Genomic DNA, 21480 nt, shown 5'->3' with positions numbered 1-21480 from the left:
GGCAAGATGTCTGTTGGAGCAAGTATCAGCTGATATTGACTGGGAGGAAGCCTTTATCTCTCATAATACTATGCTAATTCAAACCAATTCAGATTTCCTCAGAGACTACAGTGGCAAGCTCAACCTGCTACAAGAACCAGGATTGTTCATAAGACCAGACTCATCTGACCAGACCTAAATCCTAGAAATAATGTAACCTGGTCAGAAAGCACCTGAATTATTGATGGGGAAGTTTACTGATGGTCCCACTGCTGTATCATCTGTCATTCAAATGTCTGATCCCAGTTCAGTCCAGGACTTCAGCCCTTTTGCTTGCCTCAGTGCCAAGAACCCCGAGTTCTCTGCGCTGGAAAAGCTGAAGCACATGGCTTGCTTTCTAGCCAAGCACCAAGGAAATCACAATTTTGCAACTTTACAGTAACCTTAATAATGCATAACTTAAATAAGATGGGACAGATCCTGACATTTTGCATCTTCAAATCCATCTGACAGCTGCCCAGTAGGAACTAATGAGGAGTCAGTCCATGTGAGGAATAATTTGCTGGTAAAAGAGAAATCAAATTCTACTTCTGACTCCTCACAGAAAATATACTTGTGGCATCAGAGCCAAGGGGTTTGTCTCAAAAAAACTCACCTCAGTTTATTTGAAGACGACACCAGAGAGTCAAATGATGCTTCTCAAAGTGTACAATTCCTCAGGACTGTAGGAATCAGAATTTCCAGATGCAAAATGCCATCACAGACTCCAAGAAAAAATGTCCAAACACACTTAGACAGGGACAACTGCATCCTGAGCCACCCTGTCTGCTGACTGCTGGCCCCAGCTTTAGGGGGGCTGTCCTTCAGTACCCACCCATGCAGAGAAGGGCACCATGCTGACAGATCAGGTAAAATCACTCTTGTGGTCTGCTCCCTAGCTACACTTCTTCAGGGTAATTTTACCTCTCACATTTTTTACTCTATCCATAACTAATTTGTTTTCTACACAGTTGTTTCCTATGTCTGCTCCTAGACCTGCCACCACTTCTCCTCCAATGATACTGAGCACCTTCTTTGATACTCCATGCTAAATTAATTCTTGCCCTGGAGACCTAAAGGGCACTAGAAAAAATATTTCCTCATTTTTTGGGGGGGATTGCCACTTTTCAGATGTGCTGGCTCCACCATTGTAGGAAAGGTGATTATGGAATGAGGAACACTTTATTTGCAGAGTTGCTTCTTCCTTCACAGGGAAGAAAGAACAGCATAGATGGGGGATGAATGGGGAGTCCTCACAGAAATGCTGCCTGATGGTTGAAGGTGGTACCAATACCTAAAAGCAGCAACTTGCACAGGTCAATGGCAGCATTTGTAAGAAAACTCTGTTTCCTGTCCTTTTATCACCTCTGGGTCCAGATCTGTAGGAGATGGCCACAGTATTACAGCCAGGCAGAACAGCACATTCTCTAATAAGTTTAAAAGTTGAACCCTTTCACTCAAATATCTCTTTATCCTTTATGTCTCCCTATATCATCTGCAAAACTGGAGGTCACTGTGCAACAGCACCTACTCACAGGTGGGTTCTCTCTCTCTGTATCTTCAATAACAAAAATTTAAAAAAATAAATTCCCAGCACAGGCACAGAAGCACCAGAACTAATTTTCCAACAGATGCAAAAGACCGTCAGCTAATGTAGGAAATTAAATGTTTAAGGAAATTATAGAATGAAAATATAAACTCTTGAGCAGGAGCCAAAAAATACAAATTCCATCATTTATCAAAAAAACCCTCCAAAATGGGCCTGAAACGGTGTGGGGAAAGCTGAATGAAAGGCTATATTCAGGCACAGCACTGTTTAGCTTACTTTTTGGACCTTTTCCCCTTATTGATGCTGTTGGGAGGCGCTCATTCCAAAACCTCTAATGCCGTCGTGTTCTGGGATGAGTTACTAAAAGCAACCATTCTTCCACATATGAAAACATTCGATTATTTGCATGTTCGGCGTCTTTAATGCCTCTTTTGTGCCTCTGTTTTTTTGTGGGGGGAGGCAGATGAGGGATCTTGAATTTCAGCAGTATTCTGATATAAACTTCCTCTGAGAGAGGGAAGGCAAAGAAGAAAAAGTTTTTGCAAGGCTGAAATAGAGTTGAGGCTGGCTGGCTTTCTCGATTTACTTGAAGGTTCTGATGGAGGTGTTATTCAGGACTTGTGCAGTGCTGCCAGCCCTGAAGTAAAGACTCAGCTCTAAAGCTGAAGCATTACCTAGCATTCCTTGAGCCATGTGACAAAAAATGCCCAATCTGAACCATCCCAAATTGTTGCTGCATTGGCACAAACCCCAGCACTGTGCACAGGACAGATGAAGGGCCCAGATGCTCCTCAAGCATCTCCACACAGAAAGGAGTGATAGTATGCAGTGCCAGGCATGTCTAGGCTGAAAACTTCCTGGCAAGCCACAGCAGTCAAGTCCAAACTCCTGTGTGGCCATCTTGGCTCTCTTTTGCATGGGCTAGAAGGTTACAGGAAAGCTGAAGGCACCTGGCCAGCCACAGACATGTTACCAGCATCAGGAAATACTCTAAATACTGCTCAACAGACCTGTGAAACTCATTGCTACAGGGCTTTACCAGCACTCTGGGAATAAACAGATCATGGCTTGCTCCTTAGCACACTGGATGACACCAAAACAGTCTGGTGCTGGGGACATCCCACCCTTCTGCAAATGCAGGTTAGATCTTGGTTAAAACTGCTGCTGAGCTGAGCTGTGCAGAGGGCTAAAAGCTCACAAATGGCCACTGGCCACAGCTCAGTGGAGAAGTAGTAATTCATTATACCATGATACTTCAACTCCTTGTGATTTTCTTCCCATACATAACAAACCTAGCAGGAATCCAAAAGAGAATGGCTTGCACTTATGGCTAACAAGATTAGCTAGTCACAAGAGCCAGTTTTAAACAAACAAAAAATAAGATGTTTGGACAAAATAAAATTCCTCAGAGTTTAAACCAGTGAATGGGGATTAGGAAGCTATTTCTCTGAAGTTCAGCTATTCCCAAACTCCTGAGCTGTGCTGTATCTCCTCCCAGAGCCTCCAGCCTGTGCCTAGGAAGTACTGGCATGGGCAAAGCACTATCCTGCTTCACCTCAGGCAGGCAGAGTCTGCAGGGGACAGCCAAAGGAGAATGCCCTGATGAATCCCACAGTGGTCCATGATTACTCCACAGTCTCTCTGCATCCCATTTTTGACAGGCCATTGTTTGGCACTGGAGCCAGGGATTTACCTGGAAAGGTGCTCCCGCAGCTCTGAGCCGCCCTGGTTTCCTCAGTCCCTCTGACTTTCCCATTTTACACTGCTTTTATTGGAGCTTTTATTATCGGTGAATAGAGCCCAGCTCCGCTTTCCTGGGACAGCAGCACCATCTAGAGCCTCCTCCGACATGTGCAATCCCCATTTGCCTGCGGGAACACCTTCCAGCCACGGCTGAGAAAAACAAGAGACAAAAATAATGTGCAGGTGTTAGGGTGGAAAAGAGAATGTGGCAGACTGAACAGCACCTCTGGGGCTAGTAAAGCTAATGCACAGTCATATACAGCTGGTGTGCTGCACTAAAAGCAGGGAGGTAGGCTTTGTACTGTTGGAGGCAACAGGGCTGTGATTTGTAGCTGTAATCTCGTTCTCAGGTAGCTCTGTTATGTATTTGGAAGAAAAAAAAGCTCTTCAGGGGTGTATGATCCTTGTATACTGCTTCCATGATGTAAAACAGGGGAAACAACTTGGGCAGAGCTGTAAAAGCAGCTGGTGACAGAGCCAGGGCTGCAGCCTGTAGCCACTGCTCACAATTTCCCAGCCAACAGTGGGGGGACATTGCTACTTTTCCAAAGGCAAACAAAGAGGGTCACTGCCTCCAGTGTGCTAAAAACACCCAGCCAGTTCAGATGGCAGTTCCTCCATGCACCTGGGCATGCAGCGGTGCTCTGCAGTGCTCCCAAGGGCCACTTAAGGAGACAATTTACATCCTGCTGCAGAACACCCTGGGAAATCACCAGTGGGAGAGAGCCAGAGAAACCCAGGTCTCTGGGCCATTCACTTAAGAGTTGGGCTCGATGATCCTTGTGGGTGCCTTCCAACTCAATATTCTGTGATTCTGTGAAATTCAATGGGAAGGGATTTGTAAGACAAAGCTCTGAGATAATGCTGGCAAGCAGAGCATGCCCCATGAGCACAGAGGAGAGCAAAAGTGAAAAAAACCCTTCATACCTCTATCTTCTGGTCTGGGGGAAACCCCTGCCTCATAACCCTTCACTTCAAATTCCCTGGGCTGGCCCCTGAAGGACTTAGATGGAGAGGGGACCCAGTACCCTGGGCATGAGTGGGATAGTGTGTCTGGAAATGCCATTTCCTCAAATCTGGGTTAGGCAGACACCGAGGTTTGCACAGGAAAGGACAGTCCTGCCTGGCCTCAGTGCTAAAGCCACCACTGAGGAGGTTACAGCAGCTGTACACATCTGCACTGCGGTACACACAGAAATGTGGGAGGAAGAGCTGGGTGCACCAAAAAAAAAAATAGGAACAAACTGTCCTAACCTATCCTCTCTGTTTTTGCAATAAATCTGTGTTTTGTTTTGCTGCTGCAGGAGCCATGGGACAGTGAACACAAGGGAACAGACAGATTTCTCCCCCTCCTGTGCAGAGAGCAGGACCTGCTGTACTGGCAGCAGCTGAGCCAGGCCCCAGCAGCATTTGTTAGACAGAGCTCCTGGAGAACAGATTGCACCTTGTGGCTACATCCATCCTAGAATCCTAGGTGGGAAAATACCCTGTCTACGCCCATGGGTGTCTTTGGCCTCCCACACCGGGGGGGAACTGGGGCACAACACAGCAGTGTGGGCCAGCAGGGTTTTCCAATAGGTAATGTGGGTGGAAACCTTTGTCTCTCCTGAGGAATTGTTTTAATCACTTTAGGGAAAGTGGCTGTATGCAGTAGGACACCACAGTTTTAGGTACCGAGGAGCAGCTACACACAAGTCCCAAAGCCACAACTGCAAAAATTTCTGTCAGGAGGGAGCAGAGATTTCCCAGGAGATGCTGAATTGCCAGGACCACGTGTCTTTGATCTTGTTCACTGCCTCGCTCTCTGAGTAACAAGGGACTGTATGGGAATAAATCAGCATATTAATGGGAATGCTAATTGCAGCTGAATCTGGGATGGACTAAAATATACACGTTCCTTTAAATTATGAATTCTACAATCCAGTTTGAACTGCACTTGGAACAGTTAGTGAGAGCAACTATTATTTTAAAGATCAACCATCCTTTCAGTGATTTTGATATTTAGATTAAAATAAAAATTCACCCAACAGGACAGATCCCCATTTCAACATCACAGCATAAACCAAACCACCTCACTTACAGTGCAGAGGCCACTCAAAGTAATTGAGGTCAGGATAGAGCCCAGTATTTGAAAGTGTGCCTTTTTAATAAGAGGCAGAAATACACTTCTATTCCCATTTCTCCCTGGCTGAACAATGCTGCAGGGATGTGTAATTGGCATTTCAATGCCTGTTTGCAGTGACCACATTCTTGAATGTCTGTAACTACAATTCCTACATATCATATATATAAATATATGCACAGATATATATATATATATGTGTATGTATGTCTGTGTGTATAGGCTGATTTCTTACCACTCCTCCCTGTGCAGAGGAGTCAGGGTGTTACCTGTTATTCCATTCCAATTTCCCCTGCCCAGGACAGCTTTACAATGGGGTTTAAACATCTTTAGCTCTTTTTTTTCTTTATAGGTGGCTTAATGAAGTCTAAAAGAACTGAAGCACTCCCTCACACCCACAAAGTTACACATGACCCTCAGCCTTGTCTTGCATCTGCTCCCACTGAAGCCAGAGAGAGCCAGTGTCAAAGCCCACTCCTTTGTGGGAGCCTGTCTCAGGAGGGGATGAGCTACAGGCCTAGTTATAAAGGTTAAATGTGCCTTACAGGACTCTCTTGAGGGCAAGAGGAGAGGTGAGAAACCACGTTCTGGATCTTCCCCACCTGATTCCAAGGTCTGCTCATTATCTGCCTCAGAATAAGTTCCCAGCCCCCACAGTGTCCTGCAGCAGTGAGTTCCAAACACCAAACCAGCACTTGTCACTCAGTCCTCTACTTTGTATGAATTATTCCCAGGCTTTGGTTATCTAATGTAGCCTAGTTGTCCAGTCTACCTTCTCTTTTCAGGCCATCCTCCTGCCAGGAGGTTTTTCCTCCCCTTTGTTTTATTTATGGTTATGGTCACCATTCTCCAGAGTGAGGGTGTATCCCACTGGAGACCACTCAAGCCATCTTAGTCCCATCTGCATTATGTCACTGTATGATATCAGAATCTGCATTAGCTGAGTATCAGCTGGACATACTTCCAGTGGCAGAGAAGCTGTGATAGCCATTGGAAATAATTTTAATTATTCACTATTTCCTATTTTTCTACTGTCTTTCCATTAAACCTTCTGTAGGGCCCAAAAGCACCTCATTCAGGTCATCTTCAGCCTTTGGCTGCCTGAGGTCTCAGTCCCAAGATCAGATGCCAACCTTATTGGCACAAGTGCAGCATCCAAAGCTACTCCCTGTGACCTCTCCAGAATGCCACTGCTAAGAGGCTCCTCCAAATCCCTCCTTCCCCCACCCACATATGGCAGTTTTTTCATGGCTTTCTGTGTTTGTCACAGACACTTCATACCTTCATCCACCCCAAAATGTTTGCCTGGAAATTAAGGCATTTGGCCAGTTTCCCCATTATAGCCTATTCTCATTTCTTTCTATGTCTTTGCTCAGGAGAAAGTGAATCTGTCTTGGGTGACAGCTCAAACCTGAAGATGATTAAATTGTGGCAAAGCCCAGAGCTTTTATAGCATCTCAATCTGGAAAACAGCTCTACTCCTAACAGAAAGGCTCAGAGACCAGGTCCAGGAATGCATACACTTCCTTCTATACTGAATTTAACTTATGGTGTGTTGTCATATATAGAACTGTTAAGTGGAGTGATTATCTTCTTTAAGGGTGAGCTGCAGTAACACTGGGATATGAAGAGGCTGCTGCACATGAACCACCAAAGTCAGATCTCTGCAGACCTTCTGCCCTGGGAGAGAGACAGGGAAATTATAGCGCTGCTGATGTCAATGTATGAAAATATATTGATTTCTGATTATTCTGAGTATCCTGATATTTCTGTTTATCTATGCATGCATATAAAAATTTGCCCTGCAGATTCACGTTATACAGGTATAGGCAGAGACTGTGTTTGTTTCTTTTGCAGAAACCTTGTGGCAGGCTGAAACACCCAGGTGGGACCAGAGTCCCCAAGGCCCCAGGGACAGTGGTCCTCGGTGACAGTGGTGCAGTCCCTGGCACACAGCCCCACAGGGATGTAAGAAGGAAAAGGCCAGAGAATAAGTGGTGCTGGGATGACTCTGGATTTACCACCACCAGCCTAACCTCCCTAAAGAACTCCTTGTGGGGATATTTCAGACAATTATAGAAGTCAGCCCTGCCTTACAGCATGGGAATGCAAAAATCAAAAGCTTTGAGTCCCCCTCAGCCCTTCTGGGGATTTGATCCATCCCATCCTAAAGAAGGATGCTGAGAAGGTTGAATCCCCCTCTGAAAATGCCTTTCCCTCCCCAGTGACCAGACAAAGGGCAAGACAACAAACTCATGTCAAGCACATATCCCCACTTTCAAAGAGCTACATCCATCAAGAGTAAACCCCCTCTCATCATCTGTGAGAGTGAAAGGACCCTCTAGAAGAGATGTCAGAGGAGAGGGAATATGCCCAATGTCCACATGAGTGGAGTGAGGACAAAAGCCCACAGAAGGTTTTCAGCACCAGGAAGGGTCTGCAGCTGTAAACCCCAGGCTCAGCTGTCCCCACTTGGCTGTGGGAAGATGCACACACCACTGCTAGAGTTTAGCAGGCGTCTCCATGCTTCAACTTCAGCATGGGCTGAAGCACATCTGGTATCTGAATATCAAATAAAAATTTCAGCTGCTAAAAAAAATTAAGAAGAAGGACTTCACCTCTGACCATGGCTTCACAAGCTTCTCCTGCCACAGGCACGGCTGGAGTGAGTGGCCAGTGGTTTAACTGGGCAGACATGCTGTAAAGTAAATACAAAAGGGGTCAAAAGTAAATAGTATGTTTTATAGCTGTTATACTTATTCTGTTGAGGTGTTTTGATACCAGATCCAGGGAGAAGAGGGTAGAAGTTCAATTCACTTAATGGGAACTGGCTCCAGTATAAGTATCCTTTCAAGATTTGTCAGGCACTGCTATCAAAGGGGATGGCAGGGTGGGTAAACACACCAGCTCTTTAGTCCTGCACATTTATGTTCAGTTTCACAGCCACACACTGATTCCAGCTCTCTCTAGATCAACATGCTCTTGGTGTGAGGCTTTGCTTCTCAAGCTGCAAACCCTGCAGTCAAGTGCACAAGTGAGGTTCTCAGCTCCTGACAAAGAGCATAAGCTCTCCACAATAAGAGATCACAATAGGGCAGAAACACTAAAAAAAATGCACAGTAAGGAAGAACACTGAGATTGGAAAAGGCCTCTAAGACCATCAAGTCAAACCAGTAACTTGATACTGCCAAGTCCACCACTAAGCCATGTCCCCAAGTGCCATATCAACACATTTTTTGGATGCTTCCAGGGACACTTTCAGGTGACTCCAATGCTTCCCTAGGCAGCCCATTTCAATGCTTGACCACCCTCCCAGTGAAGAAATATTTTCATAATACCCAGTCTAAACCTCCCCTAGCACAACTGGAGGCCATTTCAAACACTAACATGAAAAAATATTGTTATATAAGCCTTTGCTGCTGAAGCTTTCCTCATGACTGTTGGCATTTCTGCAATAGAGAGCACCAGGAATACAAACAGGTACCAATTTAATTTACTGCAAAAGCACAGCTTTTAACAAATGGAACTATGCAGCATACAAAAAACCTCAAAAGAGCTGAAGATCCTAAAAAATTTAGCCAGACTCAAGCCTACACAGCAAAGCACCATGGGATTTTAGTTCCATAGAAACCTTTACCAATAGAACCGAGTGCCTAAATTATAGCACAGGCCAAGAGAAATATGGCAAAAATATGTGAAAGTCAATGGAAATGCACTGTGAGTTGGAGGGCTCATTGGCTGCTCCCTAAGAAATGGTTTCTTGTGTTTTCAAACGTGCTAAAGAAGCAGCCAAAGAAAACCTGTGGGTTTTCATAAAGAAAACCAATGAGAGTAAATGTCTTTCCTTGGTGCTCTCACACAAGAATTTCAATTCAATGCCTTGGGATAAATTTTACACATCAGGTGTGTCCTTCACCCTTTGGCTGGCAGATGTCCAGCCAGGCTGCCCACAGGACAGACCCTCATGCCAGGTTGTGTCTAAACAATTCCTAGGTGAAGGTTTTAAAGAAGATGCTGCTGGGCACAGGAGCAATGGGTCTCTACTGAGCCATAAACTACTCACCCCAGTTCCTCTGCTCTCCTGGGCAGGTTCAGTGGAGGCATCACGGGCTATCCTGGAGCTGTGCAGACACTGATGGCCTTGCTGGCAGCTCTCACTCCACTCATGTGGACATTGGGCATTCCCTGACATCTCCCAGGTGCATCAGCCTATGTGTCTGCGAGATATAAAGATGTGGGGCAGAGCAGAGCTGCTCTGGAGCAGTGTTGACAACAAAGCAAACCAGTACCAGAGCTTCTGGGAGTGATGGATTTCTAGAGAAAAAACAAACCAAATAACTTTCAGACCAATGTGGAAGCAAGCAGTGTGTGTAATGGGCTGATGATGGGATAAAGAGGAGCAAACAAAAATGCAATGAATTTTACTGCCTCATTGTGATAAAAGCATGTGAATTGAAGCATTTGAGAATGATGGCCCCAGGAATGCAAAAGCTAAAGAGTCATTTGATGAACAATGGGACTCCATCAATAAAGGAAAAAACCACAATTATTTGGAGTTTAGTTTTTGTTGTTGGGGCTTAGGTTTTTGTGGGTTTTTTTCACGTGAAACCAAGGAATGGAGGACAGAATAGAGATTTCTGCTCCACAGCTGAGAACTTTGGCATCTGCATACAAACCAGGAAGCATGAATTCTTCCTGACTCAAGAGAGAGCTCTGTGGGACCCAAGATTTTCAGGAGGAATTACTGCAGGCAAAAGGCTAGACCTGTAAACAGGAAGGCCATCAGAAATGTCCAGGGAGAGGATGTGATCAACAAACACTGGAGCTGAGCAAGGACACAGCTTCAAGTGAAGGGAGGCTGGAAATAGAGAAATCATCTGTTGCAGGGCAGTGCAGGGATGTAGAAAAGTAAAAATGTACTTACCTATTAGACACCAGAGCAGGGGGAAAATGTTTTACTTCCCTAGCTAGTCCTACTTGCTAGAAGTCAGGCAAGGAAAAAGCAGATTTTGTGAGTCTTTGGAACCCTCCAGTACAATGGCAGCTGTTTGAGCAGGTCTCAAGGCTGGGTGGAATTAGACAGGATTAGAAGATTTTGCCCTCCAGTCCTCTCCCCTCCATGTAAAGATGCTTTTATTCCAGGACAGGATAAGTCAGGAGAGAGGCTGTCCTGAACTGTGGCTCTGAAAATGTGCTACCTCCCCCAAGGAGCAGAGCACAGCAGGACAGGCTGAGCTGTCCCTGGCATCCCAGGCACTGAGAGAAGAGCCTGCACCCTAAAGGAAATGTGAAGCACCTGAAGGCTGACAGCTCTCTGAACATTCTCAGAGGTAAATCTCAAAGAGGTGTCACAGAGACAGTCCAGACCCAGCTAAGGATGTGCTAAGCAGGAAGCCAGCCCTAAACTACAGAAACAGTGCCGAGCAACCAAGGGCCAGAGTGGGGAAAAGGCATAAGGACAGCACAGCCAGCAGCCCCCATGGACTCAGGTGTGGGTCAAACCCATGGATGGATCCAGTCCTTTGGCTCCGTGAATGTGGATCCATCATAACTCCTCACCATGCCAAACTCCAGTGGCAAGCCTGTCCAACATAAGTAGCCCAAAGTCCCAGGAGCTGCTCCTCAGGTCCCCTCCTCCCCTTTCCAGAGCTGTCTTCTCCAGAAGACCTCCCAGACCCACATTTCACAGCACACAAGCCCAGGTAGCAGTTTCCCAGGTGCCCCAGGCTGAGCAGGAGCACAGCTGTGCTTGTCCTGCAGCAGGAGCATGGCTGTGCCCGCACCATTTGCTCCTCATGGCACACGTCAGCCCCAGCACCGTGGCCCTGGCATTGCTCAGCCACTCGCTGGCAAACCTAAGGCAGCCCCAGGTTGGATGGCTCGGAGTATTTTAAGGCATATTCAGCTTTTATATTTGACAGTGGCTCGCTATGCACATTACAGTATAAAGGATTTTATTTGCTCCCATTGTTGCAATGTTTATTCCCCAAACTCTTTTAATAGTGGGTTTTTGACAAAGTGTTTCCCCAGCAGTGGGAATGACATACACAGCCCAAAGCAAACACTTGCAAGATAAACATCCTTCACATCCCAGGCTGGTCCTAACCCCTTGGAGCTTGCCATTACCTCCCTTGGAGCAATTCAGCACAACTTAATCAAAGTTAAAAATGATATTGTGTGATTTTATTTTTTGTACTTGTTCAGCGAGCTTTTATTGGCAGCTGCTGCCAGGACCTGGGACTCTGCCAAATTCCCTGGTTATATTGCTCCAGTGTGGACAAACAAAGAAGGCCTATTTAAAAGTCTCTTGGACACAAATAAGGTAAAAACAACAAAATAAAAAACAATGTGTAATTATTTGTTTCCTTTATGAAGGGCCTCCTTCAGAGTCCTTTGAAATTTACTCTGATTTCCACCTACTAAAGTCACCCAAGTGATTTATTTAATATTAATAGACATTCCTGAACCAGAATGTTACATCCAGAGGCACAAAATCCAGGAAAAAAAGTCAATCTACCTTTTCCTTTCATATTACACTTCCTGAGCCAAAATTCCAACTTTAGCTCCTTGCCTTTCCCAGTAACATTTGACATTTCTAAATACAACTCAAAAAACTTTTTAACTTTGTATTTAAATTATTTAAGTATCATTATATTAATTCAGAATTTTATAGTAATTAAATATTAAGGCCCCTGTCAACAACACATGCCTTTGGGAGCCTGGATTGATCTCCCCACCTCTGGCATTTCTGCATGAGTGCTGCCACTTTCTCACGTCCTTTTGCGGGTAATGAGCACTCACTCCTGTGAGTGACACTGTGGGTCCTGTCACCTTGTTACGGTCACTGCCATGGCACTGGCTCCTTCAGCAGTTAAAATGTCAGAAACACAAAGGCACTGCTGAATCCACAGCCTGAAATTCATCCCTTTGCACAGCACAGCCCCTCACCCCACATCCTCTACAAGAGGAAGGGGTGCAGAGAGAAGAGGAGAGAGGGAGAAGAGGGGAGAGGGATAGAGAGAGAGGAGAGAAAGAGAAAAGAGAGAAAAAAATATCTCCATTTGACAAGGCTATTTGGCAGTATTTTGGACCCAGAGTACCTCCTGTCAACAACACACACAATGTGCCTCTGAAAAAAACAGAGATGTACATGTAGTTCCTTGGCAATTGGAAATAATAGTCAATATACAGACAAACAGATTTTGGAGCATATGTTTTTGAACTCCCTAGAAACTGCTGTTTTTCCTTTTTTTTTTCCAGGTCACCTCCAATTTATTATGCAAAGGCAGTCACTTGCTAGTGTGCACAGTCCTGAGTCACAATAAAGAATAAGGAAAAAAACGCCCTCTCTACCAGCAGAAAAGTCTGACAGCAAAAGAGGGCTTAAAAAACAAGCTTCTTGTTTCTTCACCAGTGGTTTCAAAAAGGAGATTAGGGAGTAAATAAAACCCCTGTTTTGCTTCTCTCTCTCACTCAGCAAGTTTGTTTCTGAGAGAGCCTCTTAGAACTCATTTAAGTTCTAAGTTTGAAAATTTGAAGTCTAAGTAAAATTCAGGTCATTTGCAAGAATTTCTTGGTCTCTGGAAACATCTGAATTCCCACCTGTAATAGAAAGAAGGAGCTGAGGTGTCTGCCTTCTGTGCTAGACCATCTTCCCCACCTTGACTCCACCCAGGCTCAGCAGGTCCACCTACACCAGGGCTTGTGTTACCTGTGGACATCAGACAGCTCAGCCTGCTCCCACCTGGGAGCTGCCAGAAACTGCTTTTGCGCTTGGACACACTGCACTTTGGGCAGCCTCGGGGACATGGCACAAGGGCTGGAAACCCTTCCTGCTGCAATTCCACTTCCTCCACTCCTGGAGACAGAGACACCCCCATACCTGCAGTGTCTGTGCCAGGGACATGCGCCAGAACACACGTGGACTTGTTCTGTGCCTCATAAAGATGCTGCTGTCTTATTCTAGCAAGGTGGGTTTAATTCTCCTTACTTCTGTGCAAGATGTTGGCTCTTCATCGTTTTTGTCAGGATGGATGTGACTTGGACTAGGGTAGAGGGGAAGAATTGAGACTTCACCTCACAGAGCTCATTATTATTGAAATGTTGATTTCTGTTGGTGCTAACCCAGTCCCCCAAGTTTTGCAGTAGGAATAAAGCAAGTTGACAGTGCACAGTTTGACAGTCAAGTCAACTCCCTAACTCCTTCACACAGCCAGCTGCAGACGATGTGGATATTGTACTTTTACAATACTTTTACTCTGCCTTATCCTGATTGTCACAAATTCCCAGTTCAGATCCCTCTCTGCAATCTTGTGTGGACCTGGGTACATGCTGCTAATCCAGGGACCCACAACCCTGCCTGAGCCACATCAGAGAACCAGAACTCAAATTGGCCCATCCAGTTAATTTCTCCTGCTATCTTTATAATCTTTTAAAGCCCTTACCTTTATATTCTACTTACTGTTAATCAAACCAAACAAAAGCTGCAGTTAGTTTTGCTTGCAAGATTGGAATTGTAAATCTTTTATCCACGTCTTTAACATCTTCTGGATTTCACAGCCACAAATCACTGCAAAATCCAATTGAAAGATGCAGTCTGAAGTAATTACTTTGTTAGTTGCCAGGAGGATAAAGTTCCTATAAATAATATTCTTTACAATGCTGAGAAACTGAACATTACTGTGAGTACAGCAAGTAATTAAGCACACAGTAATGTCACACTTGGGTAGGCAGTACAGCCAGCCTTGTCTAGAGCAATCATCCTGCTTTGCTCCCTGTCCATCCATGCAAATCAGCTGAAAAACACCTGGCACACATGCAAAGTGCTTTCCTGTCAGTGGATCAGGAGTTCTGGTTAGCTGTGTGTGCTGGTTTTGGCTAGGATAGAGTAAATTTTCTTCATAGAATCTGCTATGGGGCCGTGTTTGGTGCTGGAAGCAGTGCTGATAACCCAGGGGTGTTTTTGTTATTGCTGAGCAGGACTCACACACAGCCAAGGCCTTTTCTGCTCCTCACCCCACTCCAGCAGCGAGGAGGCTGGGGGTGCACAAGGAGTTGGGAGGGGACACAGCTGGGGCAGCTGACCCCAAATGACCCAGGGATGTTCCATACCATATATATGGCATTATGCTCAGTACATAAAGCTGGGGGAAGGAGGAGGAAGGGGGGTTGTTTGGAGTGGTGGCGTTTGCCTTCCCAAGTCACCGCTAAGTGTGGTGGAGCCTGGCTGTCCTGGGGATGGCTGAACACCTGCCAGGGGAAGTGCTGAGTTATTCCTTGTTCTGCTTTGTTGCATGCACAGCTTTTGCTTTACCCATTTAAACCGGCAGTATCCCAGCCCATGAATTGTCTCACTTTCACTCTTCTGACCCCAAATCCACTGGAGAGGTGAGGGAACAGCTGTATAGGGCTAAGTAGCCAACTGGGGTTAAACATCACAGCAGGATTTCTGGGAGCTGGTGAGCCCCAGTGGGGCTGTGAGGGGCACTTCACATCCCTGGCAGTGCAGGGCATGGGGAGGCTGAGACCAGGCTGCCTGACAAGACCACTGCTATTTTGTAGTGGGACCTCTGAGATAGACTCATTATCACCTGCCTGTGAACCTCTCTCCTCTGGAACACACAAAGATTTTGGGATATCACTTATAGGGTCAAGAGCCTTGGCTACTTGCATTCAGGAGACAAATGGATCCTGACTAAAAATTTCACACCTTTTTTTGCAGAGGGCTTTGAAACTTTCTTCTTGTGCAAGGGGGGAATAGCCAATTCTCTGCAGCCAGGCTCATCCCCAGGGATCCCTAACACCAACACCAGAGACCAGCAGCTCCAGCTCTGATTACACTTGCTACAAGTGGCATCTTGCCCAGCCAGAATTGGGATAAAAATTAATAGATTTTAAAAACATGCTTAACTTCCTAGCAGACAGATGCATACATCATCTGCTCTTGATGTCCTAGGAAGCTTTGGTAAGCAAGGAGTGAAACCTACAGATATATGCATATACATACAGACAAATATGATGCCAGTATTTCCAGCTGCAGTTCTTTTCCTGACCAGGTTATCATAGATGCTTAGATTAGATCTAATCCTGGAAATCAGGATTAGGTACTCCTAACTCCAAAGGTCTTTGGGGGATTCATTTCTTTCCAGATGGGACTCTTCCTCTCTCAGGAGCCAGCCAAACACAGCCAGTGTTTACTCTTAAGCGTATACAGATACTTCCTAATTTATTTTTTTGTGTGTGTGTGGTCTGAATGGACATAATCTTCTAAATCCATACTGAGGCTGGCTCATGGTACATTCACACCTGGTACAGCTACTTATCAGTCATACACATTTCTCCATCACTTCATTCCACATCTCCAGCTGGTGTCACCACCAGCATCCTCCTTCTGCCTCCGAGCTCTGTCATTATCCAAGTGCTTTCCCAGGGCTCCTCAAATGGGTTTCATGGTAGAACAGGACAACAGCACTTGGAAGGATGAATTACAGACCCCTGCCAGACAAGCAGACTCCAGGCTGCACTTTGCATAATTGTCACTGCAGGGACCTCAGGCTCCAGAAGGAGGTTAATAACTCTCACTGCTTGTGAAGAGTCACTCCAAGCACTGAAATATCCGGAGCTGGAGTGATGGATTTGTCAGTACCAGCTGCTCCGGGCTCTGCAAAGGGATGCCCATGAGGTGCTTCTGCCTTGCTCAGGGTCCTAACAGCAGCCACACATTAAAAACTCTTTACTTAAAAACACTCATTTTACAGAAAACATGGAGCTGTTTCCACTTTTATTTTGAAACATCACATTTTTCTCATTATAAATATGTGATGTTTTACCACATGCTCTAATAACAGACACAGCTGCTACACTGCTTGTCACAGGTAATGCAAAAAGCACCCAAAATTTTTAGATCAGGTTTCTCTTTGGAAGGGGGAGTTATGAGCATCACCTACATTAAAGAGTTAAATCCACAGCAAATCTACCAGTCCTGCTGTCCCAGATTCCAGTGATACTAGATCTGGTCTGAAGACTTCAGATTTGAGACCCAGATATGAGTTCTATTGTTTGGAAACCAACTGCTGATCAAAACACTGTTTTGGAAATGATTTTTTTTATTTGCAGAAATCTCCATAGAAACTACAGCAGAGATTTTTCAAACAGATGTGATGCTTCATTGTTAATTAGTTCATCTATTGGAACAACAGCTTTCCTAGCATGAGATCTGTGCAGATAAAATTTGAAGTGCTAGCTCCAGGCTGCCCCTCAGATGGAAAATATTAGCAACACACTCAGTTTTTGGAACTGAAAACCTCAAGTGTGTGGTGTAAAAGGAGTAGACACTGTTAATCCCCAGACACCTCCAAGGAAAAGAGGTGCAGAGCACCAAAGTGGTCTGTCCAAGAGCATGTTACTACTCAGCCCTCAGATCCCTGTGCTCAAATTCACTTCATATCACCTAGGTCATTACACCCTGAAATTAACTAAACCCCATCTTTACTGCAACATCCAATAAACAACATTATTTACTGATATATGGATTATATGCTGTGGCTTTCTGCATCTAAATGCTGGGGGCCAGGGTGAATACCAGGAAAAAATCAGAGAAGCAGCAAGCAGATGATGCTATGATTGGGAAAACAAAGCAGTCATTGCATCCAAGTCTCCTCAGTTTAGGAGCCAGGCTGGATGTATTTTTAGAACAACATTTACCTTTCTTCCAACCCAAACATAGTTCTCCCATATAACACCAACAATGCCTTCAAACAGAACAGTGAAGCATGGTGCCATGATCACAAATAAAATTATCAGCTGTCAGGCACAGGCTCTTACAAAACTCCTCAGTGTAAGCCAGGGTAACACTTGTCACTTGCCTCCCAAGCACAGGCCAGTTGGCTTTGCTAATGGAAAGAAAGGAATGGTGTTTAAAATGCCAAGACACAGACAACCAATGGAACTTCTTGCATATTGAAATGTTGCATAACTAACTTTCCCAAAAATGTTCAGTTCCTGGATCTACCATCCATTGCTGGTTTGTTTCATTGTTTTTGTTTCTTTAATGCTACCTGTTAAATTGGAGACAAATCCCACACATGAAATGAATGGGAAACATTTGGATTTCCTCTGCACCTGGGTTTGACTGGCACCTTCCTGAGCTCCAGGAAGCACAGCCTGTTCATACTGACTGATATGGGCTGCTTGACCCCCAAAGCTTTCCAGTTAGCTTTGTTCTTTTTTTAGCTGGTGCATTCCCAAGAGGAAATAATGGATAACTAATTTGAAGAACTTAGGAAATGGGTTCATTGAATTTGACACACGCATTTACTTGTGTTGGGCGGGTGGTGATATTGGTTCTTGATTTAGAGAAAAAAATTATATGGCACTGGAGAGAAGGTATTAGAAAAAATGAAAAAGTAAAAAGTAAAGTAGTTGGCTGGGCTCCAGGATGCAATGTTGCTTAGCAAATTTTGAAAACAGAGAAAAAAGAAAAAAATTAAATGATTCATTAGCTAATTCAGTGTCATCCCGCACCATTTCCTCCAGAAGAGTCTGAAGCCCTGGCATTGTACAAAAGTTATCAAGTTTGGGGCTGAGGTGATACAGAAAATGGTATTGGAAGGGTGCAAAGATCTTCCCCACATAGTCTTGTGCTGCAAGTCTAAGTGGATTTAAAGAGGACAGTTTTTGTGTCCCAAGTGGCTCTTTCCTCAAGGCAAAGAAGCCAATCAACACCAGTGGGCACACTTGGTGCCACAACACATGTCAGCCCTGCTGAACAGCCACAGCTGCTTCTGGGCCACTGAGGCCCATCACACACACAGTCAGGCAAGCTGGTCCCCAGCTCCAGCAGCTCCTGTAGTGGTTTGCCCAAGGGAATGTCCTCTTACACACTCAGAACCAGGAGAGACTCCATGGAGATGAATAAAGTTACACCACAAACCTCTTGAGGACAGCAGAACTCCATTGTGAAACCCTCTCACACGGAGAGAGAAAAAAAAATAATCAGGGTTTGACACAGGTTCTGTCTGCAAATTACAAGAGAGACTTTCAAATGGCAAAGACATCACCAGCAAAAATCTGGTAGCAGGAGCTGAAAAGCAAATAGCTGATGTGAATTGCAGTTAATTTAATTTTACATACACTATCATCAAAAATCAGACAAAACTCATGAGGAATTTCCTTCCCCTTGACCAATACAAAGGATTTAGTTTGCCTGTATTAGATGTGCTGGAGAGGAAAAGAAATCTATAAGAAAGTAGATGCTGTGACTGATCCATTTGTCAAAGTCAAGCCACACAGATCTTTCAGAACCATAAAAGGATTAGTCATGTCATGATCTAATGACTTTTAAAGAAATGGAGACCTCCTCATACAGCCAAAGAAATTGCTGAAATTAAATGTTTTTACCATTTGTTTTCTAATGGAAAATTAGTACTAATTTCCCTTTTCTGCTTTATGTTATTCTTGTAGGCTTTTGTTCAGGTAATAAATCCATCCTCCAAACTGAATAAAAAAGGGAGACTGTTCATTATTTCTCTGATTTTCTTCTGTGTTTTAATTTTCACAAAAGGGAGGAGAAAGATACTTGCTTTGGAGCTGTAACTTGAAACCTAAGAAGTAAAGCTGTTTAGAAGTCCAGCTGAAGTCAGAGTTTGATTCAGCCCTTGCCTGGTCTTAATTTCACGCCAAGGTGACTCCTGAAATTCCCTCATGTCAAACTGTGACGTTTCTTTACGTACTCTGTGCTGTCAAAGCTTTACAATAGGACTGGAAAATTGGTCAACATGCAACCCACTAACTCTAGAATCAATCTGGAGAGATGCCCTGACTCCAAAGAGGTTTAAAGCCACAATGTCAGAACATGCAGGAAACTAAAGTCTGTGCTTGGACAATGATGAATGTTCTGCTGAAAATTTGTTTTGGTGGAACAGGAGTGAAAATGGCTGGGAAAAAGGTTCAGTACCTTTGCTCTACCTTAATCAGCTCTGAGATAAACCACATCCTTCCCAAGTACTTCAACTGGAAACAGGTTGTCTGGAGAAGAGGAAGTATCATCCTCTTTTGTACAGCACCTGAAAATTTTTCATATAAGTAATAAATAAAAGGCACCAAGTAGTATCACTTTTCCATCCTATAGCCTGCTTGCAGAACAGGCAGTTCACATCAGTAACTAAATGGCAATAATGCAAAAAACAAGACAGCATAATTCTTAGTAAGCAAACACTAACTAATCCTACTGAAACTCGCATATTTTCTACACAACAGCTCACACAAATTGACTAATATGTATTTAGGCACCTCCACTGTAAAGCTGAGTTCTGAGGGGACTGTCCAGCATTAGGATAGTCACAAGAACAATTCTTTAAATAAGGAAGGCAACACTTAAATGATGCTTTCAGCTAGGAATTACAAAATACCAAATTCTTATAGATTGTGTCAGTGTTAATTTGGAGGTACAGATTGCACCTGCAGAGAAAAATCATCCAGCCTTTCTGAGCATTTTAAAATAGAGGCCTTCCTTGCCCCCTAGCCTTCGGTAAGGACAATAGTTATCCAAGGTTATATCCAAGTTATCCACTGAGGTTAAGCCTCAGGGACTCATACATAGAAAAGTTGCTCACTCCTCCCTGCTCAGTGCCCTGGCATTTTATAGCCATCTCCATTCAAACATTGGTTTCCACGTACTGTCAGTTTTCTTGTAGGTACTGACACAAGCAGCAAACAAGAGAGCCCTGGGCAGATTTCCCATGGCAGGGGTCACAGATTACAGTAGGAATGTGGCAATTTCCAGTATTTAATATCAACAGGCAGTAACTGGACACACAAGGAGTGATTCTTAACGAAATTTTTCATATCATACAAGAATTTTCAGGCATCAACACAACCCTTGCACCTGTATCTGGCATGCTGGTCTCTACTGGTGTTTGTATTCACCTCCGTCAACACACTGGGGCTGGTGGTGTCTGTACAGCTCCTATATTCAATAAACAACAAAATACATTTTAAGTCTCTCCTCACGTCACCTAGCAAACTGGACCAGAGATATTCTGCATCAATAATAGAAAGCCAGGGGAAGAATACAAAGTCATTTTAGCCTGAAAAACACAAGAAGGAAAGGAAGAGCCCAGTGCTCCCTGATGCAGCAGTTTCCTAAAGGTGCACACAAGTGGTGTAATGCTTTAGCACCTGTAGCACAAGAACTCCAGAGAACATTGTCACTATTTACAGTTTACTATTTATCATACATTGTGCAGTTCTTTATCCATTCCAACAGAAATCCATAAAAACAATTGTCTTACAAGCATTAAGCACAACTCGAGAAGAGGGACAGCCTCCAGCATTGCAACGTGAAGCAGCACCCCATAAAGCCCCTATTTCAAAGGGCAGCAGCTACACCTTGTGGAAGTATTTAGGATTGCAGGTTTATCTCTAATAAATATCCCTTTATCCCTGAAACACTCTGCCCTTTGCTACCCCCTTTTTATGCACAGTGAACCTGTATAACACAGTGATCTATTGTAAAACAGCAGCTTCAACCAGTCACTGCTCTTTCCCCCAGACCAGTCTGGCTCATCACACCACAGCAATGATCCAATACCAGGGAGCAAAGCACAGCTCTGGCCTCTGGGATTGAAGGCTGAGCCCTTGCTAATTGTAGCCTAATAGCAGCAACTTCCATGCCAACCTCGTGTCTTGCCCAGAGAATCTGTGGATAACCCACCCTGGGAAGTGTTCAAGGCCAGGCTGGATGGGACTCCAAGCAACCTAGTCTCATGGTCCCTGCCCATGACAGGGGGGCTGGAATGAGAGGATCTTTGATGTCCCTTTCAAACCATTTTATTGCAAATCTAGTAAAAATCTGTTTCCATAACTAAGACATTTCTCAAATTAGACAAAGTATAAGATTTCTCACCAGTATGGTTGTCTATTTAAAAAGGAACATCCCAAGGGAATCCTACAACCTGAAGTTGAAGCAAAGGATAGTGAGTTTTGGTTTTGTACACTCTTCTACAGCTATTTCTTCTCTTCCATCTGCCACTTTCCTAAGCTACAAGTT

Source organism: Pseudopodoces humilis, chromosome 6, assembly GCF_049639895.1.
Source record: "Pseudopodoces humilis isolate 2021_Gansu_Grassland_sample_001 chromosome 6, ASM4963989v1, whole genome shotgun sequence".
NCBI classification, from domain to species: Eukaryota; Metazoa; Chordata; class Aves; order Passeriformes; family Paridae; genus Pseudopodoces; species Pseudopodoces humilis.
Note: the sequence above shows the minus strand (reverse complement) of the source record.